The sequence below is a fragment of the Oculina patagonica genome, chromosome 9 (assembly GCF_052425735.1).
Source record: "Oculina patagonica isolate OP01 chromosome 9, crgOcupat, whole genome shotgun sequence".
Taxonomy (NCBI): domain Eukaryota; kingdom Metazoa; phylum Cnidaria; class Anthozoa; order Scleractinia; family Oculinidae; genus Oculina; species Oculina patagonica.
The window spans coordinates 5,569,347-5,578,024 of NC_135766.1; the positions used below are offsets into that span (position 1 = coordinate 5,569,347).

An 8,678-nucleotide genomic window follows, 5' to 3' on the forward strand; every position below is an offset into this window, starting at 1 on the left:
AATAATAATATACCAATGTCATTGAAGATGTGAATATTGTTCATCGTGGTGTAAGATAGGTAATGAACGTTTATTCGAAAAGAAACATTTATCGTCGGAACTTGTTTCTAACGGTTATCCGTCTTCGTTCATACGAAAACTAACTAGGACCACAAGACCAACAGCCAACAACGAACCCACGCAGGAATTTAAATCTACTGCGGTTTTACCCTATATTAAAGGTGTATCAGAGGTTCTTCGCCGCTGCCTACAAGAACAAGGCGTTCGCACCGTCTTTAAATCTGACGCAACTCTTCGGTCTTACTTAGTACGACCGAAGGACGCCCTAGAACCAGGCAAACAAGAAGGTGTTGTATACAAAATTCCATGTGAATGCGGCAAAGTATATATAGGGGAAACAGGGAGAGCGATGCAAGACAGGATAAAAGAACACGAGAGAGACATAAGGCTTGCTCATACACAAAACTCCGCAGTTTCGGAGCACGCAAACGAAACGGGGCATATTCCTTTATGGAATCAAGTCAAGTTTATCGATCGTGACCCTCACCGATACACACGCAGGGTCAAAGAGGCTATCCAAATAAGACTTCATTCTAACAACATCAATAGAGATAGCGGAATTGAAATTCCTGAAGCATGGATACCTACGATCAGAAAGCATAACAGCCGTTCAACTACAAAGCAGACCTATGAGGGAACACCATCTGTTAGTAGGAATAATAATAAGGATCGAAATACACCAATCACAGCGAACCAACGTGCATAAATAGCGACGCGTAAACAATCGACCTCATCGCCTGATGAAGAATAGCAGTATTGCAGTCGAAACGTCGCGATCAACATCTCAAAGCGATTCTATCGTGAGACAAACGAATAAACGTTCATTACAAACTTACGAAATGCTTCCCGAGAAACAATTCGTTTTCCATTTGAGAAGGTTGCCACTCCCTCACCAGTCGCCATATATAAATATAATTGACTACCAATTCCAAGAAATTTCTCCGAGTTTAAGTCTTTTACCTATCTTATTTTTTTTTCGCTCCTAGCGAGGAGTGCCGAGATTGAGACATGCACTTTACCCGAGGGACAACAAGAGGGAGGCTTATCAGGTTCTGTACAGCGGTACTCCCCTTTAAAGTGTTGTAAAGGCACCTTGAATGAATTAATTGAGATGTCGTTCATGTTTACGGTCCTTCAATGTTCTCAGTTTTAAATATCTTATCCTGAACTATATCAGTGACGGGAACACTTTGGCGGCTAACGTCTTCTGCTGTTGCCCTTATCATATAAAATACTATAACGGAACTCTTCCGACCAATGTAGTCTACGGTTTATTATAAACCATAAAAAATCTTTACGGCATCTACATTTGTTGCTACTTTTTCAGCAACAAATCTACTTGTTATATATGTTACGTTGCTGAAAACCACCAACAACACGGAGGCACATTTTCATAAAACTCGAAAACAATTCATTAAGGAAGATTAAAATACAAGCTTTTAAAAACGTAAAGATTAGTCAGGCTAGGAATGAGTGCATTTCAATCAAAAAATCATTTAACTTATTTACAGTATTCATTACATTTTAGCTGCCGTCCATGAAATTAAAAGCTACTTTTCTGCTCAGGGCTATTCTGGTAGAACAGTAATGTCAAATGAAGTAAAACAGTGCTACAAATACAAACTATGCACAAGTACACAATATAAAAATATTCACAGCTTTAACTGCAAATAGTAGAAAAAATTTAAAAACTCGATCAGTCCACTAGCAACTGTGATATTTTCTCAATTTCTGCCACAGTACACCAAGGCAATAAATCTAACAGACATGTTAATTCTAATATATCAATTACTTGTTCTCGACAAAAGTGTTTAGATACATGAACTATTTTGGGGAAGTAGACATGTGTCACTTCTGAAACGGTGATGCGTTCCCTTGGGAAAGGCGGGAGCAGACTAAGGGTGGGAACTTGGAAGTGATGGCTACGCAAAGCGGGATGATCAAGCTCCCTGTTCGCCCATAAACCCAATATAAACACTTATAACATATCACTTTTTCAAAGTACAGAAATCATTCAATTGACCGCTGAAACATTAAGCAACGCTGAAATTAAAAAAAATAGTTAACACGAAAGAACAAATATAAAAGGATCAAAGTCCCTATATGGCAGTTGCCTTTGTAACTATATGGCAGTCGCCTGTGTAAACGGGCCTACGGTCCTGGGTAAATGGCGTTACAATGTTTTATCAAACGTCACTATGGTCGCGACCAGGACGCGTTACTGCTGTCTTTTACTGCGTACGACCGTAAAAGCTGTCAGTCTTTTGACTCTGCCTAACAAAGTAATTTATGCTAGTTCATAATTTAACGCCGCTCTGTGGTCCCAGTTTTCAGCTGACTATCTTTACTATCGAAAACGGTTTTGTTCCTACAATATAACGGTTACACCATGCGTCACTTGTAACGTGCAACTGGCAAATTACTTTCCTTTCTTTTAACTCCTACTGAACTGAGCATTTTCGACTTTTACGGCCAAGAGCAGAAAAATGTTGGTAACTCTCCTTCAATTGCTTTAGCTCAGCCAAGTTACGATGAACTCTTGAGACGTGAGCATGCTCAGGTCCGAGCCTTTTCAAAAAATGGCCAGCGCACGGTCATAACACTCTTTTGCCTGCTCCAGGTCACCCAGCTTCCTGTGTACATGACCGAGGTTGCTGTGAGTAGAAGCCACATCCACATGTTCAGGACCATACTTTTTCACAAGAATGGCCAGTGCACGATCAAAATTATTTTTGGCTTGCTCTGGGTCAGCCAGATCTCTGTGTACTAGACCGAGGTTGCTGTGAGTATTTGCCAAATCGATATGCTCAGGACCATACTCTTTGAAACGAATGGCCAGTGCACGATTAAAATTCTCTTTGGCTTGCTCCAGGTCACCAAGCTCTCTGTGTACATGACCGAGGTTGCTGTGAATACTTGCGACATAGACATGCTCAGGACCAAGCGTTTTCACCCGAATGGCCAGTGCATGATCAAAATTCTCTTTGGCTTGCTCCAGGTCACCCAGATCACTGTGTACAAGACCGAGGCAGCTGCGAGTGGTAGCGACATCCACATGTTCAGGACCGTACTTCTGCACACGAATGGCAAGTGCATGATCAAAATGTTCTTTGGCTTGCTCCAAGTCACCCAGACCTCTGTGTACAATACCAAGGTCGCTGTGAGTAGTAGCGACATCGACATGCCCAGGACCGTACTTTTTCACAAGAATGGCCAGTGCACGATCAAAATTCTCTTTGGCTTGCTTCAGGTCACCCAGCTCACTGTGTACATGACCAAGGTTGCTGTGAGTGGTAGCGACATCCACATGTTCAGGACTGTACTTTTTCACTCGAATGGCCAGTGCATACTCACACGGGCCTTGGTATAGTACAGAGAAGGCTAGGTGACCTGGAGAAAGCCAAAGAGAATTTTAATCGTGCACTGGCTATTCGTGTGAAAAAGCTCGGTCCTGAGCATGTCGATGTCGCAAGTACTCACAGCAACCTCGGTTATGTACACAAAGAGCTGGGTGACCTGGAGCAAGCCAAAGAGAATTTTAATCATGCACTTGCCATTCGTGTGAAAAAGTTCGGTCGTGAGCATGTCGATGTCGCAAGTACTCACACGGGCCTTGGTATAGTACAGAGAAGGCTAGGTGACCTGAAGAAAGCCAAAGAGAATTTTAATCGTGCACTGGCTATTCGTGTGAAAAAGCTCGGTCCTGAGCATGTCGAAGTCGCAACTACTCGCAGAAACCTCGGTCTTGTACACAGAAAGCTGGGTGACCTGGAGAAAGCCAAAGAGAATTTTGATCGTGCACTGGCCATTCGTGTAAAAAAGGACGGTCCTGAGCATCTCGTTGTCGCACGTATTCACAGCCATCTCGGTCAAGTATACAGAAAGCTTGGTGACCTGGAGCAAGCCAAAGAGAAATTTAATCGTGCACTGGCCATTCGTTTGAAAACGTTCGGTCCTGAGCATGTGGATGTCTCCAGGTCACCTAGCCTTCTCTGTACTATACCAAGGCCCGTGTGAGTACTTGCGACATCGACATGCTCACGACCGAACTTTTTCACACGAATGGCCAGTGCACGGTTAAAATTCTCTTTGGCTTGCTCTAGGTCACCCAGCTTTCTGTGTACTTTACCGAGGTCGTTGTAAGCTCTAGCAACATCGACATGCTCTGCCCCCCCGGGCTCTCTCCCAACCTTTTTCAGACAAATGGCCAGTGCTCGATGATGATAAACTTTTGCCTGCTCCAGGTCCCCCAGGCCATTATGTACGATACCCAGGCCGATGTAAATAGAACTTGCTCCCTTGATATGCCCAGGATCACTCTTTTTCAACAAAATGGATAAAGCATATTCATAATTGTCCTTCGCTTGGTGAAGATCACCCAAGCATGTATTTGCTTTGCCAATTTTAACACATAAACGCACCACATCACTGTTTCTGTTTGCATCACTGAGCCGAATGGTTTGTAATGCTAGATTGTAGAACTTCTTTGCTACATAAAATTCAGAATCATCTTTACATATTTGGCCAAGATTTTCAAAGTTTTTCGCGTACCATTTATTTGAGATACCAGTTTGAGCAGCTTGAGTTAGGCCTTGTTCAGCAGAAAACAGATCTTCGATTTTTATAACCAAGGTTTTTAAATGGCAAACAATGTGCTGTTTGTTAACAAGAGAATCTTCGTTGTCCCAGTACATTGTAAGAAGGTCATCTGTTATGAGCTGGCTCAATGATCTTATGGCCCCGTTTACGGCTTGAATGTGTTCAATCTGCGGACGATCTTTAATCACAGTGTTAATGGCGTGATGCACAACCTGGTGCACTCGAATGTAGACCCCACTCTTCGCCTCTTCAAATAACAGCAGTGAACATCTTTGAATCCTCATACTTATCGCCTCTTCATCATCAATTTCCTTATATATGTTGAAAATGTAATTGATCACGATTTCTAGGCTTAACGGTTGTGGTGCACAGAGAGAGAGTAAAGTAAACGTGTGATCTATCACTTTGTCAGATGTCATCACTTCCTCCACGGCTAGTGTTATTGCTTTCGTCATCGATTTTTGGTAGCTTGGATTCGTCTCAGCAAGAATGGTCTCAGTGGCATCCCTCTGGCCTTTTTCTAGATTCTTCAGGTAGTCGTTCCAGCTAAAGTTTGACGTTACTTTTGTCTGCTGAATCAGTTTGACATAGGTGGCGGCGCTTGCTAAATCAAGGGGCTGGTAGTCCAATGCTTGTGCAACCTCTTGTTCCATCTCACTGTCGGCGATACCAGAAAGCATTGATAATAAGCTGCAAACAAGTCGGCGTCGGCAAGCTGCAAACCTTTGCTCACTGAGATGTGTTGAACAAAAGAACTTATCAGAGGAATAGACGAAGTGTCCTGTGTTGTGATAAGCAACTGCCGTCTCGACCACTGCTCACTTCCATGCTCCGGCAAATGAACATCGTACATCAGATATACTTGTGACGTTGTCAACTACCAGCAGCCATGACGCGTAATGCTCGATTTTTGTGCTGATTAATGTCTTTAGGTTAGCGATCTTCTCTGTGTTCAAATCATTGGAGTTACGAGTGTTTGTTATTGCATATTCCGGGCACTTCAGATGCCGGGCAAAAGAGGCATACGATTCCAGAAGCGTTTTTGGGCTTTCGGCATTTATCGTCATGACAAATGAAGTTCCAGACGGAATTTCTTGGACTTCGCGGTCGAAGAATCGTTTAGCTACTAGGCCGGCCATGGCCAGTTGAGATTTTCCACTTCCTGGATTTCCTGAGATGTACAGGTAACTTAAGCTGTTTTCATTGGTCTCTTTAAGCTCTTTCAGCTGTTCTGTAATATAAGCCACCTCACAGTCGCGACTTGCGACGTCGTGTGAAGGTTTAGGAGGCAGAATGCAAAAAGAGAAAACATCTTTGTTTAGCTGAACTTCAAGAACCTGATTTTCCTGCTTTAAGTCATCGACCTTTTTCAAAACATATTTTAACTCTTCCGTGGGAAAACTTGTCTGAGTTCTGATTGCTTGAATTTTTACAGTCGACAGACCGAGTGCTTGAAAGGCAACATCAACTTTTCCGATGCCATTTTGAAACTCTGCGTCTGTGAGATGGCCTTGTGTTATATGCGCAAATTCTTCATTTCGGAACTTCCTGAGATCATCCACATTTGATTGGACTACTGGATTCAGGCCGTGGATACAATCTGAGTAAAGGATGGCATAAAACAACATGGTACAATCCCATTCAGCTCTATTTCCATTGACCATGGTAGCCAAGAGGCACGCATTTCTTCGTTGGTTCCGAGGCGTCTCCCCATTCCAAAAGTCCAGTCCATTTCCAGGCTCGTCTTTCCATTCTCCCATTGTAACCTTGTAGCGATTGTCCCATTCTTGTTTGAAGATTGATCGCAGACCGTCAGCTATTATGTCAGTGGTGATATAACAAACCCTGAAGTAGTTCAGCTGCATGAATGGATGGAAAGAAATGTCCAAGTTTGTTTAAGAGTTGCTTTGTAGTTCTGTTTTTAGTTAAAGGAAATTTCTACGGCGCTTATTCGGGGGGGGGGGGGGGGGGGTGTGGCGGTTTTTTGGTCCTAAATGCGGCGCTTTTTCGAGGGCGGCGTTTATTCGAGTAAATACGGTTAGCGTTCAACAATGTAGCGTTCTCACTTCATTTGCCTTTAATTTTTTTTTCATGGGAGTTGCACCAAAATAAAGTGTAACCTTTGAATATGTTTTTTACTGTCTGAGATGGGCTGAATTGCATTTTAAGTCAGTTGAAGTATTTTTCTGTCAGCACGTAAATTATATACTTACCAGGCAGCGAAAAGCGCTATTTTTGAGCAGCTGATGAAACTTAAGAAAAAGATGCGCCTGGGCACTTTGTGATTCTACTCGCCTCAAAAAGATGAAAAAAGGATGACGTGACACGAGATGGCGTGACGCGAAACAAAAACGTGCAGTTGAGGATCTCTTGTTTTTCAGTGAGCTGAAACGTTTACGCAGTGAAAGTCATAAACGTCATTTGCCTCTTTAAATTTTTTTTTCATGGGAGTTGCGTGAATGGGTCATTGATAGCTTGTGCTCTCGGGCTCCGTAGAGAGAATTTTTCACCAAATCGGTTGACGTGACAGTGACGCGAAACAAAAACGTGCTGCGAAACAAGCTGAAATGTTTATTGCAAGCGAGTTCTAAATTGCTTTTTACTCGATTTTAACCTACTGATTGCTAACCTGCAATCAGCGAAAAAAAAAACGCTTGATGGCAGGTTTAAAACTTGCGAGTCCACTGGTAGCGTTTATAACATACAACTTGTAACGATGGGGCGAGGTCCGAGAGGTGCACATAACGACGTAGCGCAAAGTACTAGTCCTAATAAATTGTGGGTGACTGCACTCACGAGACCTAGATTTATTGTACGAAGAGACACCCAAAAAGGCTGTCTTGTTGAAAATATAGTGACCGCAATCCTTAGAGAAGGCTCAGACAAAACGAGAGTCAGTCGAGACCTATTTTCTAACATCCATGGCCGAAAGTGTTGTCAGTTGAAAGAGTCACGATTTGGTTCACTTAGTCTAATCGTTATGATTTGCACGAGCAGGATTATCATGACTATCATGGCAGGCGAGTGTTCGAAGCAAAGTACGGGCTACCGATTCCGTCTTCAAGGTCTGAGCTGTTCTCGCTTCGATTCAATAAACAAAAAGGAATCTTATGCGTCTACATGGGCGGGTAAGTCTATCCCACAAATAATGTTAGTTTGCTTAAAATTCATTCAACGTAAAACCTACAAATCAGTAATATAAATTACACTTACTCTTTATAAAGTTTCGAGAGTAGTTTAAGAAAGCTTATACTGCCAGCCAAGGAACAGAAGTACAGAATTGAACTGACAGGAACTCGAAAGTGAAAGCGCAATCTGCCATGCAGCAGGAATTAATCACATGACATTGTGTCTATTATATGAACAGTTTATCCATGCAGAGTGAATACTAATGACAAATATGTTTTGATGCGCGTTGATCCGTTGTCTTAAAGGAGAAGTTCACTCCAGAATGGCCATTTATTTTCTTAACGCCAATAAAAAGTTTATACAAAGATATGTTATTCACCAAAATTTCAGCCTCCAACGTGCGCTATAACCCTACGAAATCTTTCTTTGAAGTAGCCCAAAACTCGACAACTGAACGCCGCCATTTTGGAGCCTGGTAATGTATGCGTGACGTCAAAGAGCTCAACCTGAAGTTTGGCGCGAAAATTTTAATAGTCGAAACTCCTTGTTTCTTTGTAGTGGCGTTTGTTTGTCAAAATACAAATGAGATACAAAAATATTTTCGCCGTCTTTCAATATCTAAAAGAAAAATTACTCAATAAGAATGGGTAGGGACGAAAAATTACTACCAAAGCGAACACAAATATTTGTGTGTTCCGAAAGCTATACGGGAGACTGCTTTGAAGAAGATCACAGATACAGTATCTTACGTGAAAATACCCACACACACAAAGAAAGAGCCAGACGCAATACCAACCAATGATGCGTTTATGTTATTTCACTTTTTAGTTTATTTCAGGGAGGACTTTTAATCAACCAGAGAAACTCTTCTTGATTAAAAAATATTATAA

The 8,678-nt window shown here is 42.1% G+C and overlaps 1 pseudogene; it reads right to left on the reverse strand.

Annotated features, from left to right (window-relative positions):
• Positions 1 to 1,407: 1,407 nt before the first annotated feature.
• LOC144664906 (uncharacterized) lies at positions 1,408 to 6,524 on the reverse strand (annotated as a pseudogene).
• Positions 6,525 to 8,678: the final 2,154 nt, after the last annotated feature.